This window comes from Coturnix japonica, chromosome 8 (assembly GCF_001577835.2).
Source record: "Coturnix japonica isolate 7356 chromosome 8, Coturnix japonica 2.1, whole genome shotgun sequence".
NCBI lineage: Eukaryota > Metazoa > Chordata > Aves > Galliformes > Phasianidae > Coturnix > Coturnix japonica.
Window position 1 is genome coordinate 6292346 of NC_029523.1, and position 27991 is coordinate 6320336.

The 27991-nt window shown below is 51.0% G+C and overlaps 1 long non-coding RNA gene across 1 annotated transcript; it reads left to right on the forward strand.

The window, feature by feature from the left end:
* LOC107317292 lies at positions 1-27991 on the forward strand. Its single transcript, XR_001556806.2, has 5 exons — positions 1-767; positions 19578-19846; positions 26247-26428; positions 27030-27088; positions 27479-27991. It is a non-coding gene; the product is annotated as an uncharacterized LOC107317292 (long non-coding RNA).

Sequence of the window (27991 nt, forward strand, 5' to 3'; positions counted from 1 at the left end):
TTGACTTTTCCTTTCTTTAATTTACCTTGTGGGACTGTGGGAAATGAGCAATCCTTCTGGCTGTCAGTGCTGCTGCTGGTGGCGTGGTGGGGGGGATGCAAAAGCGATGCACCCCAGGACTGGCATCTCCTTCTCACTCTGGCTGGAGCTGACAGTGCTGCAGCCAGCAGGATGCTTGTGGCTCCCAGACAGTGGCTTTTGCATCAACTCTCCCTCTGCCCAACCTGCCCCAGCCCTTCTCTCTCCTTCCCCTGCCTCCTCTCTCCACAGATGCCAGAGCTTTCATGACGTTTTTTGGGGCCACCCAACCCCAATTGGTGATGTCTTCTTCCATGACTTCAGGACAAAGGAAAGCAATCTGGGATTGCAGGTGACCAGAAAGAGAAGGGCAACACCTGCTTTGTAATTGGGAACTAAGTGAGGTGTTGCAGCTGAGTGTGGTGTGGCTGGGAGGAAGGAGGGGAGGAGATAAAAGGGATGTAGGTGGACTTGAGGTGCTTGTTGGCTTGGCACCGTTCTCTGGGCAGGCCTGGGGAAAGCAAAGCTGTGGGATTGTGAAGTCATAGAATGGCTTAGGTTGGAAGGACCTTGAGGATCTGTGAACTCCACCACCTGCTGTAGCTGGCAGCTCAGGCTGCCCGGGGACCCATCCATGGCCTGGGGCACCTCCAGGGATGGAGCGCCCACAGCTCTGGTCAGCCCTGCAAGTGCCTCATCACCCTCTGAGAACTCTCATCCTCGGAGACACCTGCTTGAGCTCACAAACTGTAAGTGGGGCACTGGGGAGGACTGAGTGGGTTTGCTGTGGGCTGCTGCTTAGTTGTGGGGCCAAGAGATGCTGCCCAGGTCTTTGTTGCTCCAGGCCCCTTTTGCATGTTTGGTTCCTCCCTGGACTTCTGCTGGCTTTTTGCAGGGTGCAGGCAGCAGTGAGAGCTTCTGCCAGGTTTTGAGGCATCTCTTTCTTAAGTGTTGGAGTTTAGTTTTGTCCATTGCAATAGTATCACCTGCAGTGAACATGTAGATATGCCTCCTGTTGTGTGGCATGGCTTCTGGTCCAGCCTGGAGGAACCTGGTGGTAGGATGGAGCAGATAGACTGTGAGGAGAAGGGCTGCTTCCCACATCTTTCCCAGCCCTTCTCAGTGCCCAGCTGCTGACAGTGATCTGGGTGTAGAATCATTAAGGTTGGAAAAGACCTCTGAGATCATCATGTCCAACCATCTATGTGGGCATGGCCTAGGTACCTTCAGGACCCTCCTCTGGTGCTCTTTATGGGGAGTGGTGATGTTCTGGGGCATTCAATAGTTTCTCATGGCTCCATTGTCATCACAGCCGGTGGGAGCTCTGCCTTGGTGCCATTCGTCTCTGATATTTCCTATCCTCCTTGGTGGGATGCTTTAGACCCAGACTACCTTAGGTAATCTAAAACAGACTGTGATCAGCACCTCCCCATCACTACAGCTCCATTTTGTTGTGGCAGCAATGGCCATCACGGGGTTGGTAACCCCATCAAGCCCACTTAGCGTGGTTCATTTTCCAAAGGATGCTTGTGGCAGCACAGCTGGGCAATGCAAGGAGGTGGCTTAACCATGGTGAGCCATGTAGTCGGTGAGCAGTAGAAGAGCCCTGTGGCCCGACAGGAGCTGGGCAGGGGAGAGCCATTGATTTTATGACAAGGGGCACAGCGATGTCAGCATGGTGTGGGGACGTTTCAATTAGCGCTGGTGGGAGGGATCCTGGGGATGGCAGGGAAAGCGATGAAGCGGCTGCTGTTTATTTCCTAACAGTGAAAAATGAGCCCCGAATTAGAATCCCTATTAACAATTAGCATAATCAGAGGAGACACGTTATAATTTCAGCAGAAATGTGCTCTCTGATGATATGGTGGCCTGAGATAATTGTGGCCGGAGTGGTGCTGCCTGTCACTTGTACAGCTCTGCTATTACCCTGCATGTGATGCTGTCCCTTTGCCGCCTCTGTGCCCATGCAGGGCTGTCCCTGAAGCACTCTTGGTGCTGAGCCCATCACCCATCATACCGCAGCCTTTCCTGTGCTGCGGTGGGCAGAGTGCTCTCTCTTTGCCTGGGCCCATGCTTTGCAAGCAAAGTTGCTCCAATTTTGGCAAATTATCTGAATAATTGCATGAGCAGAGCTACCCCAGAGTGTCGGAATGTGCAGCAACGCGTCCCATCTGCGTGCGCACAGCATCAAAGTAGAAGCTCTGAAAGGAGGTCGGCCTCACTTGTGTTGCAGTTTGGGGAGGGAGGGAAATGGGGGGAGAAGGGGGAGAAGCTAAAAAGGAACCGCTGCCGAAATGACCCACTTGGTCTCAGAGCCAAGAGCTTGCATTCGGAGGGCTTTTTTTTTGGGTTTGAGATCGTTTTGGATTACAGTTTACATAAGACAATGCGAACCTTGAAAGCGTTCAGCTGGAAGCAGAGCTGTCAATTTCGTGGCAAAGGAGCGCTTTGATCAACGGGAGAGGAATTTTTGTTCTTGAGTTTTCCTCCACTGAGGATCTCAAACGTGCTGGGGAGGCTCCTGAAATCTGGAGCAGAGCTGGCCAAGTGGCTCCTGTGCCTCTGAGCGTCTTCATGGGGCTGAGCCCATGGATTTGGGGTCCCTTGCCAAGCTGTGGGGCTGGGAACCTGTTCTGTTCCCATCCGTTTGGCTTTTTGCCTGCAGAAGGGACCTGGGATGCTCCGCTCGAGCAGCTTGCTCCCACTGGAAGGCAGTTACTGGCAATTTACAGCGTGTGCAGGGAAGTCCCCCGGAAGAGGGTTTAAGAGTCGTTGAGTCAACACGAAACTATATATCAGTTAATGAAGTTTAATAGCACCGAATAAGAACTGCACTGCGGCTCTGGGATCCTCTTGCAAATGCAGTTATGGTCTAAAAAGAGAGGCTGGGAAAGCAGTCCCCAGCTCCTGCCCATATGTCGTTCCCTCCGTGCTCTGCAGCTGAGATGCCACTAATGGCGAGGCGGTCCCACAGAGGTGCTAACGGAGCTGGCTGGCATCTCATCTGCCCTGCAGCATCAGCAGGAGTGTGCTGGGCATTTCAGAACAGTGAGTCAGACCTTTCCCAAATGATCTCCAAGCCTGGTTTTCCAGCAGGAAGGTCCATATCAAAGCTCTTCCCTATGCTTCATTCCTCTGAAGGCCTTTGGAGCTTCTCTTATTTCTGGAGATATTTAAGACCCATGGAGATGTGGCACTGAGGGATGTGGTTAGTGGGCATGATGGCGGTGGGCCAGCAGATGGATCTTGCTGGTGGCAATTCTGTTGTGGATGTTGGGATATTTTCTCAATGGGAGCCTTGGGACATCAGCAAAACTGGAGAGGAAGAGGGAAAAGGGAGGGAAGACTATGTGAAGAAGTGTTCCTAGGATGGCAGATCCCACTACTAGCTGAGAGTGCTGGCCCTGCACCTTGTTGCCCTGCCCCGTGATAGTGTAAAACGTACTGATGTGATAAAATGGTGTGTGGGATGGCAGAATTGTGTAGGAGGGATGTGCATCCCTTCTGCTCCCACAGTCTCTCAGGATGTCTCCTTTGCTTGTCTTGGTGCCATGTCAGCATGTACTGATGCCACCATCTCTCTGCTCAGGACACAGGGCTTATGGGTCCTGTAAGTGCCTTGGGATGGAGCAGGGGAGAACAGATTCTCTGGCTGGTACCCAGGTAGTGACTCACCCTGTGCTTGTGTGGCACAGCACTCCAGCTTGGAGGCACCTGGGTGTCCTACAGCAGCAGGCATAGGGGTCCTGCAGGGAGCACTGAGCGTTGTGTCCCCAAACTGGGGGGCAGAGGTGGAGCCTCATTGCCCAGCCCTACAGTTGGCTCTTGTGGGAGGGTGACATGCCCCCTTGGCACCCTTTAAGTTCCAATATCAGAAGAAATGCTGCCTGACCCCCCTCCCTCTCCCCTTCCTCCCTCCCTCCCTCCCTCCCTCTCCTTTCCCATTGCCAGCTCCCCGTAACCCAGGTCCAATAATTTGGTTGTAATAAAATGTGACTGCTGGGGCTATTTTTACGGAGCTGGCATTCATTTGCATGCCGGCTCCGTGTGGGGCCCCAGGCGATCTTTTTTCCTCTCCCTCCCTGCGCTCCCCCCACTTCCTCCACCCCGCTGGCATGGCTCTGATCAGAAGTGACAACAGAAACACAGCCGTATTTCCTGGAGATTTACCGAGTTAGATGATGAAAGCTCGGAGGAGCAGCAACAACGGGAAGGGGGGGATGCGAAGGGGAGTGGGGCGGGGAGTGGGGGGAAGTTCCTAAACTGATCACTTTCAAATGTCAGCTCCGTTCTCGGGGGCTCTTGGAGCAAAGCCACTGCTTGTGAAAATGCTGCGAGACAGCCGAGGTGGGGATGGAGGAAGCCAGCTCCTTATGCATCCCACCCCATGGGGCACGGAGCTTCTGCTCCCCCAGGGTGACTCTGAAGGTTTTGTTCTTGACTGGGCACTGAGGGTGTCACCCACGTCCTTGTGCTCCACTGCTTCCCTCTGCACCTCTGGGCACAGCATCCTAGGGGCAGAATGGGATTGAAGGGAAGGGACCAAGACTTGCATCTATGCAGGGGAAGGGATTGGGGGCCCTTAGGCAGAATGGAAGAGGAGGATTGATGGGAAAGAATTGGGGGACCCCATGAGTGGGATGAATGGAAGGGAAGGGATTGGGGACCTATGGGTCAAATGGAAGAGAAAGGACTGGGGATGGGGTCCCATGGGGTGGATGGAAGGAGAGAGAACTGGGCTGTGGACCCACAGTGGGATGGAAGAAAGAGACCGGGACTGGGGATGGAGGGGGAGGAGGAAGGGCTGGGACTGGGACTGGGGACCCATGAGCAGGATGGAAGGGAAGGAATGGAAGGAATGGGACTGGGATCAGTTCCTCTATTAAAACCAAGAGGTGCGAGGTGTGGTGGCACCTCTCCTCCTGATTGCCATCAAGCTGCCCCATACCTATGGGGATGAGCAGGATGCTCGCAGCCAGAACCAGTAATGCAGCACATGGTCACCCCGTCTTCCCTCCTGTCCTCACCCTCCCTCTGCTCTCTCTGTGTCTCTCTGCAGTGCTGCTGTCAAGCCGCTTGATCACCTGCCAGCCTGTATTGATTTTTGCTTCCCAATCTCCAAGCTGGATGGAAAGAAAAGATTAAAAACAGTTTGTCAGTTTGAAGTTGAATAAGAATTCAGCACAAGGGACATCTCAGTGGCTTGTAGGAGGGGGGAGAAGGGGTCAAGGCCAAAGGACGGTGCTGGTGGGATCATAACCCTTTTCCACTGGTGATGCCCATGCCCTGTGCACCTAATGCACTCAATGGACCCAAAGCTGCTGGCATCATCCCTGCAGGCTGGGCATTCCATGGGGGTTTTGATGCTCCCTGTCGGGGTGCCTTGGTTGCTTCTCCCCCCACTGCTCCGCCAGCAGTGCCCAGCCCCAGCGCTCCCATCCCCACGTGTCCCTGCCGCCGGTGCCATTAGTATTCATGTGGTGGGGCTCCTGCTGTCCTTGTCAAGACTGAGTGGGCAGGCTAAGAAAATTTGCCCTTCAAAAAATGAGAATCATTTGAGTCAGGGAAGCTCTTCCCTCGTGCGTGTGGTTTCCTTGCCAGCCCAGGGGATGACGAATGGTTCGCCGTGAACCCTGTGCAGCAAAGAGTCTGCTGGGCTGAGATTTGGTGGGTAGAGCTGGGGGCAAGAGAGTGCACAGGCCATGCTGGTAATGTGGGCTGGGAGCTGGGCTGCGGGCAGTTTGGGGTGCGTGGATGTGTGCTGGTCTGGGGTGCATCATTCCATCAGTGCTGGAAGATGTGATGCTCAGATGGAAGAGGTGACTTAGTGGCTTGGTTTCTGTATGGTGACTGGGTTCAGCAGGGCCAGGTCCTCAGCTGATGCCCACGTCGTCGTGAGTCTGAACCCTTCTGTGGGTCAGGTTTTCTATTCCCTGCTTCCATAAGACAACAGAGCTGCAGGCCCTTCCTGCTGCTCTCATCTCTGGCCAGTATACAGTCAGGATCTGCTAAGGCGTATTTGCTTACGTAAGAAAAGTAGAGTGGGTTTACTTGTGTTCATATCTACAGGTGTATTTTCTTATCTAAATTATAAATGGCTCTGTTTTCAGCCAGAGTAAGCTGGCAGAGATCCTCCAAAGTCAGCACAGCTGCACTGGCTCATGTCCAGAGGAGAGGACCAGGTCCTTCCAAGAAATAGTGTTGTGGTGGCAGAGTGTGTTGCTGTGGGGGCTGAGGGTGGGAAACGCTGAGGATGGAAGTGTCCTCATTTTGTGGAAGGTCTGGGAGATCTGGATTCCATTCCCTGCCTCTGTCCTGGGTGGTGTGGCACAAGCCATCTTGGGGATGGAGATGGCAATGAAGGACTGGCCATCTTGGGGATGGAGAAGATGGTGCTTCTTTGCTCTTTGAGTTTTTAGCTACCAACCTGCCACCTAACCACACAGGGACCTGGTTTCTACCACATGCTAGTACTGGATAATGTGTTTGGAGCCTTCTGCTCTTATGGCCATGTCCTGTGGGGATGGTGGCCAGTAGGTGAGGGGCTGGGAGGTGATGAGGGCTCTGTTTGCTCCTGCTGAATTTTCTCTCAAAAACATGTGGTTGGTGCATGGGTATTGCAGGGCCACCCCCCATCCCTGCCCATGGGGGAGGTACTCTGCTGTCTCCATCAAATCCAAGCCTGGAGGAAATGGTGGCACTGCCTAAGGAGGTGGGGGAGTGAAGGGCAACCTCACTGTGTGCTGCACAGCCAGCTTTCCTCTGTACCCTGAACATAGAGCTGAGCATCCCTGTGCTTGTTCAAAGCTGACAGCAAACTGCTGCCTGCCCCTCCTCTCCTAACCTGGGCTTTCCCTGCAATATGGAGCTGTGGTCACCCCAACACCCGATGGCAGGGATGAGGTTGTGGGGCTGCCACCCTGCCTTGCTACATGCCCAGCACCAGCTCCAGAGCTGCCTCTGAATTCTCCCCAGCCTTAATTACCAAATTTCCATATCATCAATTCCCTGCGAGTCAGCACTTGACAGGGAAGGCTGTGGCCACTGTCCTTGCTGCTGCCATCAGAGAGCACCAGCCCCATCCGGGGGACAGCTCTCAAAACGTTATTTTTATCTCCATCTCATAAAGCCTGTTCTGTATAAATATATTTTAATTAATTAATAAATGGGATGTAATGAGTTCTGGCAGGGTGACATTTGAGCATAAAGCGAGGCTTAAACAGATCCTGACATGTGTTAGCTGGGAAAACACGACACCCACGTGTGCACCACACACATACACACACATATACGTTTTGTTACTGGTGTTTGGTGATCTCTGGTCTCTGCTCAGCAGTGAGGACTGAACAGGGCTCTGCTGGAGTCCTCACTCTTCCCTGTGGGTCTGAGGGCTGGAGGTGCACCCAAGCAGTGACCCTGCTGTGGATGTGGGTGTTCAATGGAGCAGGAAGGTGCTGTGGCTCATTAGGGTTGTGTCTGTGGCGTGACTTTGGGCCAAGTGGGGGGAACATCTCAGAGGTTTCCCCTTCTTGTAACAGCTTGAACCTGGTGGCATAATGGACTAGTAGAGACATCACCTATTTCTTTCTCTGTGCATCCAAAGGTCTTCTTCCCTACACATAGCCAGTAGAAGGGCTGCTCTTAGCTGGGGCTCAGGGTTTGATCCAGACGAGGGCTCTGGTCTCCAAAAACCCATCATTACTTATGTGCGAGGGTCTTGGTATGGAAAACTGAGGGATGAAGAAGGTGAACGTTGTCCATCCTCAAATCTTAAAGTCCCCTCCCTTCCAAAGGTTGGGGCTGAGTTGATGACTGTGCCCTGCTGCAGCTCCAGACACCAATCATTTAGTCCCCACCACGTGCACTCCAGATGAAAAGGTCGCACCTACGTACATCAGTGAGTGTGAAGGGAAATGTAATAGGGGTGAGTCATTTAGCAGCATGGAAACACTGCCCAAAGACTCACAAGCCTAATGAAGCCTTCTTCCCCTCTGCAAACAAGCCCTTGGTTGACCTGTCTCTTCTGGCACATACCCCTGGCTATTGCCTACTGTGGTACTGATTGTGGCTGTCTGCCCTCTAGGTTCACCAGCAGCAGCAGTGGGGAGAATGGGAGAGAGCAGGATGCTTTGCCCCCCTATACACACATGTAATTTTGTATATATACACGTCTGCTTGTAGAGTTTGCTCTGATAGGAAGGATGTGGCATTCTGTTGAGATTTAGTCACAAGCTTTGGCTGCTGGAAAGATCAAGTGGAAGTAGATTTCCAACAGTGCATGAGGCTGATTGGATGCTGGGCTCGTGTGGGAGGATGGGTGAGTGGGGATTGCAGTGTTTTCCTCCATGGAATGGGTCAGTATTCCTCCCCTCTCCCCTGGGTAGCTAATAATGTAGTGGTTGGTTCTTCTTCGCCCAGCAGGGCTATTGTCATCCTTGCTGAAGTTTGACATTTTACACTTTAACTAAGCACAGCCTTAGGCAAGAAGCTGCTAAGAGACACATTTCCTTATTAAAAGATGTCACCAAAAGAGCAAGTCAACAAGTATGCCACTGCCCAGAAACAGCCAGGGAGCAGGGGGAGGCACAAAGGGGCCGTGGGGAGGTGGGTGCTCCTTGTGACCATGCATGTGGCACTTGTGGCAATGGGGTCTGAGGACGTGTTATGGCCATCATCCCCCAGCTGTGGGGTGTTTGGGTGTCAGTGTGCGAGATTTCTGAACCCAGAAATGTTTTCAAGGGTTTTTCTCAATGTTGTGCTTGTGAAATGCCAGACACGGAGCTGCAGGCAACTGCTCTTTCTTCTTTCTATTTTTTTTTTGAATCTGAGTGTGCCTGGTAATGTGCCTTTTCCTTACGCTGCTGACAATGGTTTTTTGCTTCCCTTTATGAGGTTTAAGTATAATACACTTAATAGCAGTTAGTGATGTCAGTGCTCTTTGGTATAGCAAGTCTCTGGTGTGAGATAATCTTAGTTAATGACCAGCATAAAACAGATAGAGGTCAGTGTTTTAGCGTGGCTATAAATCCCACATTTACCACGACAAGAGTTGGAAGGAGGCGATCCCATTAACCTTTCTGCTGTGTTGGTAGGGCATGTGTCCTGCCATGGCCATCCGGGCTGGAGGAGCTCCTTGGGTTCATGTTCACCTGTGGTCACCCTGCTCTTACCCCATCATAGAGAAACCATCTTGGCTCCAATGCCCCAGGGCAGCTCCAAGCCACCACTGGACCAACAACCCCAGTGGATTTGGGCAGTAATTCTGCCATGGTGGAGTGGATGCTTATGTTTGCATTGCGAAGCAATATAGGCAATGTGGAGGGGGAAAAGATAAGATGAAGTCAATGAAGCATTATGGTTAAGAATCAAATGGCATCAAAGGAAGGGAATAAAACATTTAAAGCTCCTATAGGAACGTTAAATCGGTGAGGGATGTGCTTAGGTAGCATCAGCCCTGGCTTTTCCCTGGGCATCTATGTGTCTCAGCTTCAGCTGTGCAGAGGGGCTCACAAGACACTCCAAGCTTTGGGAAATGAGGTGTTTTCTGGCTAATGAGAACCAGCAAGCCACTTCCCTTGAGGAGGAGTGGCTGATGGCTTGGTGTCAGCATTCAGATGCATGCTGGTTTGGTGTGAAGCCTTTGGGCAGAGCTCACCTGATTCTAAGGGTGCGAAGGGGAAAAGCTGTGGTGTCTGAGCTGGACTTTGAGGTTGCTCTGTGAAGGGTATTTTTCAGAAAATCCCCCAAGATTTGGGCTGTAAAGGCTTGTGTGTGCTGCACTGGACACACTGAAGTAGTTGGAAAAGAGTCTTGGAGCAGTCCATGTGCCTTGGCACATCCAGGATGTGGAGCTGAACACGGGCGCTTGGGTAGATTTGGCGAGTCCTGCTGCTGCCAGAATGGCTTTTCTTCACACCTCTTCTTAGTATGGAGGCACACAGTGCATCTCTGCACCGCTCCAGGAGTGTCCTGCTCCTGGGACCTCTTGTCACCACCATGGTGCACATGTGAGGGTTTGGGGCAGGATGGAGACCTGGGCAGGTGGGTGGGATGGTGCCAGCTCCCCATTGATAATGGCCTTGGGGACACAGGGACTGCAGTAGGTCATCTGCAGCACTGTCCTCTTGCAGAACCTTTTTGGCCAGCATTTCTAACAGCAGGGACTTGTCTTGCAATGTGACTCAGGACCTGGGGCCTTGCTGCACTTCAGGCCACACCTTCTCCCCGATGTCCTTGATTAGTAGCCTTGGTTGTAGGGTAGCACTAATTCGATCAGCGTTAGAAATCAGTGCAGGGCTGGAACCTTTTCCCTTGTCTTTCAACTGAATGGATAGAGAGGGCAGAAATAAAGGCTCCCTCGGGTTCTGGTTCATATGTCACCATGAAGTGCACTAATGAATCACTGGTCCCAGAGCACATTTGCGGCTTGTTACTAGCAGATAATCCTGTGCTGTGACCCAATTGCTACTTGGCTGCCCAAGAGGAGATCTTCCTCCAAGGCCCTGAGGAGCAAAGATGGTCTGGGCTGGAAGTCGCCTTAAGCTCTGGAGTGGAAGCGATGCATTCATTAGGGAGTTATTTCATGGCTAGTTCTGTTGTTTTTTTTCTTCTGTTCTTTTCTTTCTCAATGGAAAAAGCTTAGAAAAATAGCCCCAAAAACATGCTTCTGCATTGCCCTGCTGCTGGAGGTCATCCTCTGCGTTATTACATGGCTTTGCTGAATGCCTCCTGCTTTTAATTGGCTACAGAAAGGCTTTGTGATGCTCCCAACTGTACCAGGTCTCTGCGGCATGGGGAATTTGGCACAGGGTAGAATGGTTGGGTTGGAAGGGACCTGAAAGTTCCCCTGAGGTCTGGCTGCTCCCTACGAGGTCAGACTGCCCCGTGTCCCATCCACCTTGGCCTTGGGCAACTGCAGGGATGTGGCACACACAGCTCTCTGAGGACTCATCAGTTCTATTGGGGCACAAATGAAACACGCACGTCCTCCGGCCTCCAGTGATGCCAACCATTGGAGACCCCTCCATTAAAACCAGAGGAACCTATGGGAGATGTTGTGCAATGTCAAGATTCGCTAGTTGGTGGAGAAGTTAATATTTTCTGCCATAAGAAGTATTTTATGAGCATTTTCTCTGCGTATAACCACTCAGCAGAAGGGGGCTGTGCAGGTCAGGAAAGTCATTGGGAATCAGCAAATACGATCGCCCCTTATTTATTGAGAAGTTTATCTCTGCCTTAAATTTTGACCGAAGAGGGTTTCATTAGGCCCACAAGGCTGGTATAAACGGGGAGCTGGAGCGGTGTTTTCTGCAACTCCAGAGCTAATTTCTTGCTCTGTTTTTCAGTTTTCTCAGTGCTCGTGCACTGGGACTGCTGAGTGCGCTGAGAGCAGCCTGTATTCAAGTCAGATTTTTTTTTTATTTCCTGCATTTGAGCAGGCCAGAATTTATATTGCTCAGGTCTCCTTAAATTAGTCCGAGAGGATTTCATTTTACAGGCCTGCTTGACTGGGATCCTTTTGGCACGATGGGCTCAGCTTTGTATACAACTGAGATTCATATTTTATGTGTGTATAAAAATCCCAGCCATGAATCTAGCGGCTTAAAACTTCACCTTCATTCTTTACAGCTCAATTCAGAGTGCTCCACACGCTCCCAGCCGTTTGGTCTTGCAGGCAGCTGGGCTGCAGGAAAGTGGCAGGAATGGGGGGGCTGGCTCCCAAGGACCCCTTGGCTCTCCTTGCCCCCTCTGAGGTTGTTGGAGAGCCCTGAAAACCCACAGTGGCAGCAGGTCTCCAGTTCATCACAATGCAGCTCATGGTGATGCTTTTCTCACACTCAGAGACCAGTTCTAATTTTGAAGTGAAACCTGGGAGGTATTCCTGGGAATTTGGGGGACAGCAGCAAACTGGGGCTCTGGGCTCCTTCTGTATCTCTAACCCAGGTTACTATGGACAAACCCAACTGAGAGTGTAAGGTGGGTTAAAATATTAGTGGCAAGAGTTATCTTCAGAGCTGCTCAAGCCTCCACCTTTCTTCATCTGCATGCGAGACTGTTCCTTTGCTCACCTGGAGGAGGAGATCTATGGGGCTTTGCCTCCTTGTATGCACCCATCCCCTTCTAAAACACAGCCTCTATGAGATATGTAGGAAATAAGCTCTGCCTTCCTTCGCCCCATTAGAGTCATAGAATATCCCAAGTTGGAAGAGACCCATAATGATCACTGAGTCCTGGAGCTGCTGGTCTTCACTGTTATTTGTAGCAAAGTCCTTAGGATTGATGGTGACCCACTGAAGTTGGATGTAGGTGGTGCAGTGATGTGGACATTGGTCTGCAAACTGCAAATTCAGAGGTAAGTCAGTGGGTCATCTTGAACAAATGGGTTAGCAACAAATGTTCCAACTATGCTCCATAGCTCTCACTGCTTGAACAAGTGGAGATGCCATCCTCAGCAATCGTTTTCTTTGAGGTTTTCTTCTTGGCTGGGACTTCCAGTAGAATTCAGCAGAATTACATTTTGTAGAAGGAAGATTTTAAGAATATGGTTGCACAAATGTCGGGTTTTACTCCAGGCTTCTTGGCAATACCTGCTCTACATTTGGTTGGCAAGCGTGTCCAATGCCGTGCTGTCTTCCAGTGTTAGCACAGTTTGGCTCTGTACGTGTGAATCCCCTGACGCTCACGTCAGCCTCAGCAGATTCAACCTGGTCCTGAGAAGACCACAAAGGAAACTTGTTTGAGAGTTGAAAAGCAATGGAGGAACAGGCTGCTCCTTGGCTTAGCACTGCTGGCGCAGCTTAGCCGTAGCAGGAGCATCAATGCTGTGCACTCCGGGTTGTGAATCCCAAGCACATCCAGCTCCGTGCGCTCCCTCCCCAAACCATGTTTGGCTTTCCAGTGGTTGGGTTTTATCGAGCAGTTCTTTATTGGATTTATCATGCCAGTTGTTAAAGCTTCCAGCTGCTTAAATTTACTTTCTTGTTTTCTCATTTTCTCATCTGTCTTTTCTGTGTTCTTTACAACAAAATCCACACGGCCCTCTATATCATTAACTCCACAGGCAAGTTAATCAAATTTACTGTCAGGCACAGCTATAGCTGTTGGAATGTTTCTAATTTCTTTGGAGGGATATTGGGCTCGCAAAGAGTCAGACGGTGCCTCCATTTCTGCTGGCTCTCTCTGTAACATGCCCTGCAGTTACCACGGTTCCCCAGTGAGCTCAGATGCTTTGCTTCCCATCGCTGTCTTTCTGCTCGCTCCGTGTCGTGGCTTTGGTCTGAATTTTAGAGTTTAGCACTGAATCATAGAATCATTATGGTTGGAAAAGCCCTCTAAGATCATCAGGTCCAACTGTCCACCTACCACCAATATTGACCGCTAAGTATGTCCCTCAGTGCCACATCTCTACAGTTCTTGAACACCTTTAGGGATGGTGACTCCACCACCTCCTTAGGCAGCCTGTGCCAGTGCCTCAACACTCTTCTGGAGAAGTTTTTCCTAATATCCAACCTAAAGTTGAGTGAACTTCTGTGCCGTACAGCCCTCACCTCAGGGTTTGGGGTTTGTTTGGAGCTGCCCATACAGAAGGCTGACTCCTGTGTGGGGGCACTGGGAAGGACTGCCTTCTATAGGGCATTTTTTTGGGAGCAGAAAGAGGGTTCTCAGGCCTTTATGCCAGGCTGTCATTGTGCTCATGTTGGGAGCACTGCTGAATAGTCTGCATGGTGTCCATGGGAAGTGGGCCACTTTGCTGCTTTTGGATGCACAGCAGTAAAGGCACTTATGGGCTCTCCTGCCATGTTTATGGGTCACGGTGGGATCCAGAGGCAGAGCAGGGACTTGAGAGTCATGAGCACGCTGCTGCATGACCTTGCCTTTTGCCTGCCCGTAGTGTTCAAAGGCACATTCTGGAGCAAGTGCTTTTCTTCCAGGACTTGGCCATCTCTCTTGTGATTGTGGGCTTCTCACACATGGGACAACTGCCAGTGTCCCGTAGCCTGCAAGCAGAGCTTGGATTTTATCCCCAGCTCCTGGTGGCTCATTGCAACGTGGTGTCACTGGGGCTCTCAGACCAAATGACCAGCAAGGTGCTGGGGCTGCACACAGGGCTGGGGTGGCATCTGTAGGTCTCATTTGGTTTTTGGAGACACGGCCCATGAGGTGAGGAGGGGAGAGAGGGGCAGAGGAAGGCTGGGAGAAGGTGAGAGAACAGAAGGGAGAGAAGGAAGGAGGGAGAGCGAGGGGAGGAGGGAGCGGAGCGAAGTAAACAGGGCTGGAATTGCAGGTAAAAATAAAGCTGAAGAAGCCCAGGTGGAATTCATGCAAAGTCTCCTCATCAACACTGCGACTCCCTCCTGTCACGGGAACTGTCATCCGGGCTCGGCTCGTAATGAAAGGGAAAATATTTTATTCAGATTTATTAATTTGAAAATGAAGCCCGCCTGTCGAGAGGGGGACAGTTCTTCTCAATCTGTCATCGTTGAACCACACGCTCCTGACACCGGGATTCATTTGTCTTGTCGGCTCTGACAGTCGGATTCTCCCAGAGCTGTTCCTGGTGGATCGCCCTGGGATTTTAAACCGGATGAAACACATTCCGACAAGGAACAGCCTCTTTATTAATGCAAATTACACGAGGAGAGAGCGCGAGGGAGGGGGAGAGGGAGGGAGGGTGACGCCAGCAGACGCGCTGGTTCCTCTCCCTGTATCAGTCATTTGTTATTTACTTTTGCACGCATTTTTCAGGTTTAATAAAAGGAGACTGGGATTTTCGGTGACATTTATGGACGGATTGGTTAAAAAGAATGGTACCGTCGCCACAAATGTATGCAAAAATATATATGCGTGTGTGTGTATACGTATATATTTTAGTGCGAGCAAGCCCAGCCTCTCACTTGCCCATCCGTGGGGAAGGGGTGGACTGGCCCAAGATGAGGTGCCTCGGAGCAGCTCCGTTAGCCCCTTAGCTCATCAGCACAGCATAAAACAAATGCCAGAGCCGGGAGTGTGGAGAGCCTGAACGTATGTGTCTAATGATGTCTCCACAGTCTATAGAATGAATATTTAATAGCGCTTGTCAGCAAGATCTTATAGAGGGATTTCTTTCCTAAAATGCTCGTTAACTCTTGTGATTTCCACGGCAGCCTTGGTTTTAGTGTTGGTGTTTATGGTGGCATCTGGCTGGCTCGTGGCTGTCCCCTGTGTTCACCTCCTCGGGGCCCCTGCCAGCTTCAGCAAAGGCTGCTTCCACTGTTACAGCCCTTGGCAGCCCTGTCCCTAGTGATGCTGGAGATGCAAGGCTGTGGGGCTAATGGGAACCATTCCCAGATGGGGAGGTGATTAGCTTCAGGCTTGAGGACTTTGGGAGCCAGCGGTTTGCAGTCCCCCTGGGCCAGGATCCCCTCAGCAGCAGGAGAAACAGGGTTGTTCAAATACTGCCACTGCTCTCCATCCATGAGCCCATAGAATCTTTAACCCCCATCCATGCCCACTAAACCACATCCCTCAGTACCACATCTCCACGGTTCTCAATGCCTCCAGGGATGGTGTCTCCACCACCTCCATGGGCAGCTGTACCACTGCATCACCACCCTTTTAGAGATGAAATGCTTCCTAATATCCAACTGTGTCACACCCAAAGTGGCGGGTGCCATGTGTTTTGGGATCACAGCCTGTGGGTAGGTGGGAATCCCTGCCTTGGGGTCACCTTGTGGGTCTGAGACCCTGATCTCTGAATTCCCACACCCTGCACAACTTCTCCTGGAGAGACATTTAGGCTTGACTTAGAGCCTGCAGGTGTTGGAGAATCTACCACGTCATTAGGCAAATTGTTCTATTGGTTAATTAGCTTTGCTTTTATCATGTGTGGTGAGAGCAGTAATTGACATTAGGAACAAGGACGTGTGCTGAGATGCTGGAGAGTTGGGGAGGAGGAGGACAAAAAGCCAGAAAATGGACTCAGAATTAGAGCAGAAATGTTTTTCAGTGAATCTGTAGTTTGTGAGAGATAATGAGAGAACAGGAGGAAAAAATAAGGGAGAAAAAAAAACAAGCAAAGAGGAGAAAGAACATTTCAGAGGAACCGGTGTTATTTTTGAATTTGGGTTGAGTTTTGTGAGTACTATTTTTAAGAGAGAAATCTAAAGGGTGGAAATGCCAAGGTGCCATTTGGTGACATCTCTGAAATGTACCCTTCAACTTCTCAGTGCCAAATGGCAATTTTTTTTTCTTTTTACATGTAAAACATGGTCTGGAACTGAGAGAGAGAGAAAGAGAGAAAGTAGATGGAGGGGTTTGATCCAGGTTTATCTTTCTAAGATGGAAAAGAGTGAGATGGAGACCTCAGTGTGGTTTGTCCGGAAGGAATGTGTGTCTCTTTGGCTGCCCAGGCACGTCAAACGGGTGCTGCCTTCAGTGGCCATCAGTCCCATGGAAGCTGTGGTGTTTCTGCACTGGGGTGGATGCAGCCACCAGCAGAAGCCAAAGGGACGTGGCCCTATAAGCCTGCTGTGAGGACAGCCTTGAGTGGAGCCACCTGGAGCCCAAACCCACTGCACTCAGAGCAGCATGGTACCAAGGTGCCCCCCACCAGGTCTATGGGGACTGTCTGTAAAATCACTTCTGTCCTTGGATTCCCATTTCCTTGCAAAGCCCGTGGCTGGGGCTCAGCCCTGGGGTAATAGGCATCTGCTCGCAGTAATCTCACCATCCGTCCCTAAACCTACTTACAAAATAATGTACCTTGCACCAATTTTATCTGTGACATTGCATTAAAAAGAAAAAAAAAAATCCATTAGAAGAAATAAAAGCAGGTGCAGTTTGGTGCTGCAAACACTCCTTCACTCTCATTCTCTCCCTTCCGTTCTCTCTCTCCTTCGCTCCCGGTGTTTGCTAGTTTGTATGATTAATTTTATCAATTTTCCTGACCTGCTTTGCCACTGAAATAAATATGACAGCTGCAGTGCTGCCTCAATTCGTTCTCTTGCCAAGTGAGCTGCTGAGATGTGTTTTCTTGTTGATCGCAGACTTTGGTAAATATCAAGTAAATAGACTGAAGAGGATTCATTTCAGCAGCTTGGATTGTCAGGACTTCAGCCCCAGAGCCCATCCTTCAACAGGGAGACAAAGAGAGAAGGCAGGCTCCTGTCCCTCCCCAAAAAAGCAATCAGGAAATTTGCACGCTGTACCGAGCTGTGTCAGCCTGGCTGGTGATTAGTAGTGTCAGCAGGTGTTGTGGTGGGGACTCCTAAAGGCTGGGTGGAAGAAAGCCAGCCCCATGGCTGCTGTGCATGGGGCAAGTTTGGTGCATGGTGTGGTGACCTCTTGGTCCGTTTTCTTTATGGTCCTTTTCTATATCTTAGTGGTTGGCAACCCTGCCCATGACAGGAGTTGGAACGCGTTGATCCTTAAGGCTCCTTCCAACCCAAGTCATTGTGTGATTCTCTGACCACAGGTGTGATCCGTCATAAGCTCTCCCTTAGCATCTCAGTGTTGTCTCTTGAGTGGAAGGGGCCAGTGTTGGTGACCATTGCAAGGAGGTGACTGGGTGACAATCCAGCTTTGCAACCTGTCTTCACGTGGAATACAGCCATGGGCACAGCATCTTCAGTGCTTCCAGTCCCATGCAGCACCATGAGCATGGCCAAAGCATGGCTATATGTACCATGTGTTGTTGTGCACATGGGGAACTGAAAACATTAGGGGGGAGTTCTGGAGCAGATGTAGGCAGTGATATGGATGACAGTGGTGCTCTGCACTCTTACATGAGTCTGGCTATTTGGAAGTATGAAGGGCTGTGTCTGCAAAAGAAAATTGTTCCTTCCAACTGGGAGGAGCTCAGCCCCCTGCTACAGCCTTCAACTGGCACGTACAGGCAGGTGGGGGAAGGAAAAACTTGAAACTTTCAGCCTCCTAAATCGTTCTGAGAACTTGTAAACGTGACCCAGATAAACATGTTGCAGGACGGCTTCCTTGAGTCAGCAGAGCCTAAAATACCGCCTCATGCGACCTTCATCCCAGAGTGTTTGAAGCTTGAAAATGCTGTTTGCAAAGGCTGGGTACCCTGCAAACCACCCCAACCTGCTCTTTGCTCATCCAGAGCAGCTGTGCATGGCCAAGCCAAAGCTCAGCAGCTTGAAGGCAGGGAGGAGAGCCCCATAAAACACCTGTGGTTGCCTGTAACACCAGAGATGTAGGGCTCCCCTGCTGCCTCCACTCCAATTTCTTGCAGATTGACTGTGCACTATAGCTTTATCTCTTGGAATTATTATATTATTACCATTACTAAGACAATAATTTTCATTAACGACTTGCTGCTGGAAGCTGCAGCTCTCTGGGACTTTCCATCAGAGGGAAGGTCCACTCAACTGCAGGATCCTACCAGCGCTGTGCAGGTGCTCTCCTCTGCCCATGGCTGAGCTCTGATGGGCCAAACTGGCCAAGCTGATGCCTTCTACCCTCAGCAGAGGGAGACCAGCACTTCTTTGTTGAGCCCAGTGAACTGGGACTGACTTTTGACAGTCCTTTGGTGGAGCCAGACTCCAGTGATGGTGGAAGAATTAGAGATGACCAGGGCATCCAAGGCTGAAATGCATGTAGGCAGTGATGGAGCACTCACCTGGGAACCAGGAGCTACTGAAACGTCCTTGCTTTCACTGGCCTTGGGGCAGTTATAGTTATGTGGTGGTGTCACGCTGCTCTAAGTCTTTGCATGGCATGGACAGGAAGCCCAGCCTGGAACAAAGCTCCTGGCCAGCCTCTGTTGTGATGTGGCTTTTTGGATGAGGATGCCAGGCATCACTTCTTGATGCTGGTGGAAATGCCCAGGGAATGGGAATGGGAATGGGGGTGCTTCCCAACAAAGCCTTGATTCAGCAGCATTCATCCTACTGGTGGTACTCAGCTGGGCTGAGCTGACCAGCAAGAGCTGGGTGCAGAAGTGATGGGGTGCAAAGGCATCCAGCACTGCCCTCCTTCCCATGGGGATGGCCAGAAGCCCAGCTGTGTTGACTGGGCATATTTTTCTCACCGATGCAGCTCACCTCGGTCCAGCAAGGAGTGCGCACAGCAGCTGCCTGCCATCAATTCAGATACCCCCTCCCCTCATTTCAAGGACTTGGGAGAGCACAAGGCTTGTGGCTACAAAGATTTACACCCCCTCAGCAAGGGTTAACTTCATCTCGCTGCCACTATTGTCTCAGGACAACTTGTCAGTCTGCAGGAACGTGCGGTAATGGATTTGAAGTGGATTGCTCAGCCCACGGAGAGGGTGATGCTGTATTTATTGAATAGACATTAAAAAGAACATTTCTCAATTTCTCAGCACTGAACTCGAGGTCAATGGATCTTTTTGGCACTGACATGCTGAGTCAACTCCTAGCTTAAAGCTTTTAGAAGGACCAGGGTTAGATGAAAGGATTAGACTCCGTCTTTAACGTTTCCCTGGCAAAATTGTTGGGTTCTAAATCATTTATGTTGCTTTGCTCTGCTTTGCTTGGCCTCTCCCCGTTACCTTGGGAAAAAGAGAAAAAAATAAGTTGGCCTTTTTTTTTTTTTTACAGACTGAAACGACACAAGTTGATCATTTCCACCGTGCTGCTCCCATGATGGAATGGATCAAAGTGTGTTGGGTTCCCAGGGCGCGGATCTGCCCCAATAATCATACAGCACTCTGGGCAGTGCTGGGATGTTTGCATGGGCAGTGAGCAGGGGACATCCCAACTGAGCCCACCGGCTGCCAGCGGTGTTTCCATGGATATGAGCAGTGCTGACCTCCTCACTGCCTCGCTTGTTGCTGCCATTCCCTGAGGTTCCTGGCAATTTTGTTGAGGTACGTTGGTGTCACGCTGAGGGCAGAGCTGTAGCGTGCTGGGCAAGGTTTGGATGAGCTTAAGAGAAAACCTCAGGAAAGATGTTATTTGGAACCACAAACAGTGGTGAGTGGTAAGAAACTGCTGCACATCTCTGGTCCCCCATCCTCCCGCAGCCAGCATTTACCTGGAAAGGGCCCACGGTTTCAGGGTTTCTGGTAGCAGTGCAACAAATAAAATGCAATCCGCCTGTATCATAAAGTCCAATAAAAATGAAACTGAACATCCACTTTGCAGACAGCAAGTACACTGTAAATTTATGAGATCATATCTCGTGGAGGACAGGGTAGTTAAGGGGGGAAGGAAGGGGCTGGCAAAAATGGGAGAGAGCGGCCAAAGGGTAGTAAATATGTTTTCAATAATGAAGAGGCCCGATTACCCTCTTTGCAATAAAAGCGTGCACAAGGCAGAGCTGCTGTAAAAATTACTCTCGAGCAGCCCGGCGTATTTGCACCTTGTCATCTTGTCAGCTCCATGCAAATCCGCGGGGCGGCGGAGGGCCAGGTGACCATCCTCCCTCCCGCTACAGCCATTCCATTTACAGCCCCCATCACCCCAGTCCCATCCGCCGCCCCCTCCTGCTCTGCAAAATGCACAGATTTGCCCGTAACCGTGGCAACCAGCGAGGCTGCAGGATGCAGGGATGGAGCCGAGGGCGGCCACGTGCCCTGGGTGCTCCCAGCCAGGCGAGGTGGTGGAAGGGTCTTTGGTTCCTGTGGGCTCCGGGGTGTGAAGCTCTCCCCAAAAAGCAGTCGGGAAGCCCCATCTGTGGCCTCCTGCCACAGTGCAAAGGGACATTTCTCCTTTTTGGGGTGCCTTATGCATCCTCACTGAGTAAGGAAGAGGTAAGCAGGTGGAGCTGGGTGCCATCGGGCATCACGTGTCTAAAGCAAAAATATCTGTTTTGTTTTCTCCTGGCACAGAATAGAGCAAGGGCCAAGGCCTTGCTCCTCCAAAGGGGCTTCCTCAGAAGGTGTGGGTTTAAACTGAGTTACTGGAGGTGAAGTAAACAGCACAGGTGCTGCTTTGTGTCATCTGGGAATCGGCTTGAGCTGTCCTCAAATAAACCACCACTGGGCCCCGGAGAAAGCAATTACACAAGGGCTTAACTGTGCTGATTTAACAAAGCTGCAGTAATTAAACCTCAGACACTCAAGGCTGGGGATTCAGCGCTGAGTGCTGGCAGGATCCTGCCTCTGAAGGTGAATCTGGTCGGTGCCGGCAGCTGGGTGGCTTTAAGTTTTAAGGGTGATTCCCTCTTCCTGCCTGTTTGCCCTGCATGGTTCACACCCTCCCTCTGGGCATTTCACTCATCATCAGCAGGCTTTGAACTGGGCTGTGGAGGCAAACACAAATGGAAGGGTGCAGGATGGGGGCTCCCCATGGAGCATCCCAATGCGCTGCTTCCCACAGCCCCCAAAGTGCCATCCTCTGACCAGCCTGAGTCATGGGATTTAGAGACAAAAGAAAGGAACCGTGGCCATACAGCTTGACCTCTGCTATTCAGAGTGAGATCAAAGGAGGGGCAAAAAAGAGCAGGGGGGCTGCTGGCCTGTGAGCTGAATGAGGGAGGAAGAGGGGTGGTGCAACAAAATGCAGCTTGTGGGTGAGGTTGTCTTCTGAAGATGAAATGGTAATAGGATGCAGCTGGAGCAGGGGAGGTGTGGGCTCCAGGGAGGAAATGTGTATGCTGAGGGTATGTTCTTCTGGTGAGCTGAAAGCTAGGGGAGTTGGACCTGCTGGAGGTTAAAAGGAAGAATGCCAAGATAAGGGATAAGGGAGTTTTTGTTGGTGAGTGGCTGGCAGTGTTGCTGGGTCAGTGTGAGGTATTGCTGCCTGGGGTAAGGGGTCCTGGGGTGTGTGAGTGACAATCTCAGCTAGTGAGAGTGGGAGAGGCTGGGACCTCTGTGGTATGGGCCGGCTGGGGATGTGCAGACAGAAGGGCCCTCTGCCAAGGGAAGGGGTGGCTGAGCTGGTGCCTTGGGCAGGGGGGAAGGAGAGAGCACTGAACCTATGAGCAGAACTGGGAAGCCCAGTACGGGCAGGTCACCCATCCATGGGCGGATGAGTACATCCTTGGGAACAAACATAATTGAGGGGGTGTTGCCAGTTATTATGGGCACAGTCCGAACTCTGGTGTTGCAGGAGAAAGAGAAAAAGCGTGGGGAAAGATCACGGAGCTCAGATCTGAGCAATAAACCTGGGGGAAATCGAAAGTAGGTCAGGCCATGAAGATCAAGTAGAAAAGCGCAGCGTGCGCGTGCAGAGAGAAGATCAGATGAGCCAAGGCACATGGTGAGATACAATTAGCAGGGGACATCAAGTGTAACGAGCGATCACTCCAGAAGCACATTAGCAGTCGCAGGAGGGCTGCAATTTTGGTTTGGTGCTCGGGGAGAGGAGAAGCGCTCAGCAGATGATGCCAAAGGAGCGTGCTGGGCCTTTTTCCCATTTGTTTTCACCTTTAAGGTCGGTGAGGATCCTGGTTAACAGCAATGGCCTCCGGGGAGAACGTTTGGGCATCACAGAGATGGGTTGGGTGCTCCCTGAGAACTGGGATGAGTGAGCTGCATCCTGGGGTGTCTGAAGAGCTGGGCTCAGCCTTCCCACCTGCAGCTCCCAGGAGATGCCTGGAAGGTGGGCAGAGTGCCGGGGAAGGGAAAATATCCCTATAGTGGAATTGTTTGAGTTGGAGAGGACCCTTAGAGGCCATCTGATCCAGCTCTCTGCACTGAGCAGAAACACCACAGCTCCATCAGTGCTCAGAGCCCATCCAGCCTGACCTTGGCTGTCTGCAGGGATGGCAGCCACTGCCTCACCACCATTATTGCACTTTCATGAATCCAAAACATCGTTGGTCATGTGCTGGATGTCTGTGTGCTGGTACAGGTTCAGCTGCAAGTAGAGAAATCAGACAGTAACGTCATGATAATACCTGCTTATTGCAGTGCTGAGGCTGGCAGACTTTGGGAGGTATGGCTTTGAGATGCTGAAATTAGGAGAGAAAATCCTCCTGGCCATTCTGCAGCTGAAACACTCTAAAGTGAATGAGGACGCTTGTGCCAAATCTGTTCAAGCAAATGGAGGTTTTTTTTTTCTGGTTCAGATGGTAAATGGTCAGTTATGTGCCCCAACCCCTCCTGCTTCTCACAGTGAATGCAACAGGCTCATAGTTTTTGGATGCAGTGCAGATTCAGAGTGGTTTTATCTGTGCCTCATTCACGAGGCGTTTAGGAAGGAGGCTGGGTGGAAAGGCCCTGGTGCGGAGAGCATCCCATGCATGGGGTGCACCCAAACCAGGGGGGCTCAGCTGCTTTGGGTGCTCTTAGCAGGTAGAGGAGGACTCCAGCCTGAGCAGCCTGGAGAAGTGTTTCTCAGGACTCAGTCATGCCCATTGCGGGGAGAATGTTTAATTTCAAAGCCCAATAGATCAAATGCAGCTGTGGGGCGGAGCTGCATCTTCCCTCTCGCCTTCTCCAGAAGTTGGAACAGCAGAACAAATGATTTGATCATGTTTTCCCCCTGCTTCTCCCCCTCCCTCCTATCACGGGACCATAAAACAGAGAGTGTCTGCAGTTCTCCCTGGTTAATGGCATTGCTCAGCCACCTGAACACCAGTGCCTTGCAGGGGAAATGCCCTATGTTTCCTTAGCTTTCCTCAGAGCTGGCAGCATGGCCCAGACCCCAGCTGTCCCCAAGGTATTCCTCCGGCTTAAAGGGTAGGGGGGACCTGATAGGGAAAGAACCAGAGCCCGTGTGCAGGGAAATAAGCTAAAAACGGGTAAAAAAAATAGATGTCCATCAGGCTTCATATTTCAAGCCCAGAGTGGTACCCAGTAGGATGGAAAGCTGTTTAACAGCAGTGGAGACTTGAAAGCCAGCAGGCTGCAGAGTCTGATTTCTGCTGAAATATTAGCTTCCCCCCCCCCCCCCCCCCGCCCCTTCATTATAACAGGGTTAAATGGAAAAGGACCCATGTGCCTGGAAAAGCTCCATGCTGATGACAAGAACTTGCCAGTCATGGCTGCTCCCTGCGGAAGCTCCCTCTGTGGGAGAGTTGCTGCAGCTCCAAGCCACGACCCTCTGACCCATTGCTCAGAACATGCAGATTTCCAGGCTGCTGTGCCCGGCTTCTGGGTTCAGTCCTTTCTTTCTTTTCCCCCTCATCCCTTGGATAAAGAACGCAGGTCTGGAAAGTGTTTTTGCTTTGCATGGTGAGGAAAAGCTGACATTTCAGAGTAGCCATTGGAACGGGCATAAAACGCTATAGCAATGTTTTGCTGCTGAAATATGGCACATCCTAGAAGGAAGTTCAGGGTCAAGGGGAGAAATCCTGTTTGACGGCCATGAAATCTCGCCTTGAAAACTTCTTGCTTTTGCAGAAGACACGGAGTTGCTGAAGCAGCATTTCTCAGCAAGAAGGGCTGTGGGAGTACATCACAGGGCACAGCAAAGAGCTGGGCTTGGAGGCAGAAGGTCCCTGTGTGCCCCAGCACCCCCCTGCCCCCTTTGCTCTGGGTCTGGGCCCTTGGCTCTGAGATGCCCTGACCGCTTTGCCAAGCAGAGTTATGCTGAGTTGTCATGTCAATGCACACCCAGTGGGAAAGGTAGAAATGTCAGCACACGGAGGGCTGTATTTTCCCCCATTGAGTACAATGCTGTGTAATTTTATCTGGTTACTATAAAACAGTTTGTACTCCTTGTTTACAAAAAAAAAAAGAAAAGACAGGGAATAAAACCATTTTTCACTTTTCCTACTGACGGGGCATGGAGGAAAAATAGGTGTTTTTTCTGCATTTACTATTTCAAAACAAGTAGACCCAAAAGAAAAAGCAGCAATTAACCACAAGTACCAGCAACGTGTGCCTTGTGTTTCTTCTCTCTGGATTCAGCTGCCAGGAGTGAGTTTGGAGCAACTTGTTTATAGTCACTCTATAACTATTAGAAGCAATTCTGTAGGCTGATTAAGGAGAAAAGTAGTTGGTGTGTTTGCCTTTCAGACAGTGGAGCTTTGTGAATTTGGTGTGGTGCCGTGCATCCTTTATGGTTAATAATGATAAGCAGATATTTGACCTTATAGTAGAGTACATTTAGACATAGAATCAAAGGACCGTGGAATCATTAGGGTTGGAAGAGACCACCAAGGTTACCAACCATCAGCCCATCCCCACCATGCCCACTAGACTCAGTGCCCTGTGTACAGAAGGGAATCTTCATAAGGGCACACACAGGTGTGTGTTGCACATGCAGAGCCATGTATTTTTCGCCTTCCACTGTTAATTTCACGCAAGACCTGCTCTGTGACCCCAGGTGATGAGAGGAGCCTGAGTGTTGTCCTGTCTGTGCCTCCTGCAACACCTTGCCAGCACTTTTCAGGCTCTTGCCATTGAAATAACACATGCTGTAAAGCCAGGATTAGCTGAATGCTCAGCAGGAATCCTGCAAGGATGCTGGGCTCCTCGCCTGCTGCCTCTTTCTCTAAATAGGCTGCACCCAGGCTGGCAGCATGCTGTGACTAACTCTTGTAGACTGGATTTCTCCAAGGGAGAACCGGTGCTTAATTTGGCTGACTGCACTCTGTGGGGGCTCTCATCCATGCCAGCTCGAGTCCTTGCAAAAACCCATCATCATTAGTCCTCGAAAGGAGCGGCTGGGATCTTCTCCACCCTCATTTGCACAGGCACTGTGCCTTTCCCCTGACCGAAATTCCCCTGCTAGGCTCAATTACAGCAATCCGCCTTCACGCTACTTTCCATGCTGCTGGCTCAGCTCGGCCACCATACCATTCTTGGGGGTGGCTGTGCTCCCACTGGAGACAGTGGCACAGCTGTGGGGTGCTCTGGGCACAGCTCTGTGGAGTGGGCAGAAAGCAGGGTGCATCCACCCTGGTGCAGTGCACTGGGATGAGGAGGGTGAGGCTGGGTATTTCTCCCTGCTGACATCTTGGCAGACTCTCAATGAACAAAACAAATCCGGAGTAGCTCTCATGGCTGTTAGCAGGGCTGAGAAGCACCAGCTGCTTGGCATTGGCCCCTTCTGCTGCCCTTGGAGTAAGCAGCAAGCCATCGGCACCTTCTGCAGCTTTCCTTCTGCAGCTTTCCCATTCCAGCTTGGTATCCAAATCCAAATTTCATGGCTTCACGTGCCGCCCGTGCTGGGCTGGGATCAACGCATTTGCTCTGAGTGCCAAACCCCTCCAAAGAGGTGAATGGTGCCAAGGTTCTTCTGTCTGTGGGGACGCCTGGTTCTGTGTCATGCTGACCTTGGGGGGAGGGAGGGTGCATGAAAGGGATGAGGACAGAGGGGGGACGTGTTATTTTGGCTCTCACAAGGCATTAACCAACCCTTTCTTGGAAACAGACTGAGCCTAGGAGACCTGCTGCTCTTCCTGTATTTTGCAGCCGTGGCTGCTTCAACACCAGCTGTGGTCTAACAGGGCTCCACATCTGCTGTCCAGCACAAGGGATTGCAATGCCTGGTTGCAACTGGGAAGGGTTTGATGGAAGGAGCTCTACTTCCTTGCTCTCTAAGATCCACCAGTGGTAAGCACCATGTTAAGTGTGTCACAAAGTCTCTGCTGGCCAAGGGCACAGCTAGAATCATAGAACGGTTGGGTTGGAATGAGCCCCAAAGCCCACCCAGCCCCAACTCCTGCCATAGGCTGCCTATCAGATCAAGCTGCCCATGGCCCCGTCCACGGCCTTGGGTACCTTCAGGGATGGAAGCAGTACCACACAAATGCAGCTCTTGGGGTGCAGGGTTTTCTGCCTGCCCTTCTCCCAGCTCCCACCCTGCTGCCATCTCCTCCCTCCTCCTAGGATTCTCCTCCTGAAGCCTCACCCTGCTGTGGCACCTACTGTCAAACGCTTCACACGTTTGTCACCAAAATGTTTTGGCAGCAGCAACATCTCTAGGTTTTGACATAATCCCGACAGGAGACTTTCTCAATTATTACTAATGGAACATTATGCTCCTCTTTGGGAACTCCTGCATGAATAAAAAGGGTCATTAATGACATCTGCGCAGAGCCCGGAAATTATTAGTCAATGCTGATACAGTTTGATTTTATTTTTTTAATTTTTACATATATATTTTCTTAAGCTCCTGGTAATTTCCCACCTTGCCTCCCACCCTCTTCTCCAGAGCCTCCCATGCAAGCCAGAGCTGAGTTGCGTTATTGCCGACATTCTTGCTTTGTTCAGGTAAATGCAGCTCCCCTCCCACCCCTCTTCCTTTTTATTCCCTCTTGGCTTCTCTAAAGATTGTAGCTCTCATTTTGCTCCCAGGAGATCTCGTCGCACCTCCCTCTGGGCTTCATTTTACTGTCAGCGCAGCTCAGACACTCCTTAGGCCTGGAGAGCCCAACACTGCCTGTCCATGGAGCACTTCTCCTGGCTCCTTGCTGTGTTATCAGAGCTCTCAGCCCCGCTGCCCTCCCAGGCTTTGCTGCATGACACTCAGCGGGATTGGAGGTCCCCATGATTTTCTACACTGCAAACTAGTTTTTCCTGTCTTTCTACCAGTCATTCAGTTCTCTCCACTCAATAACCCTAAAAATGACCCATGACATTCTTTTTTCCCCCTCTCTCCAGAAAAACGCTGCAATTGGAGAAGCTGGTATTTTGCAAGACAGCAGACCCCAGCAGCTGTTCCTGCCTGCAAGCATCCCAGATGTGAGCTGCACCTTTCCAAGCACTTCCTTCTGCTCACGGGCACCATGGCATATCACTTCCTAAAGAGAGGGAAGGTCTGGAGGAAGGGAAGGATCTACCTTCAGGTACACGGATCATCCCCCTGAGCTCATCACCCCCTGATCTTCCTAATGAGCCACAGGTGGAAGTGCTGAGAGCAAAACCCAGGTCTCACTGCCAAACCATGCCAAGTGGTCACAGCATCTTCCCCACGGCCCCACCAGGGGCTGGCAGGAGCTGCGGCTGTTCCCCATGGGATGTCTGTGCCCATGACCTGGTGAAGGTCAAGCAGGGATCAGTGGCTGCAGTTCAAACCTGGCACCGGGGCTAAAAGGTTGATGCAGTAACTCTGAAAACTGCTAAACAAGAAATAGACTCCTTTACAAGAAAAAAAATAAAGTCCCTGGGAGAAGA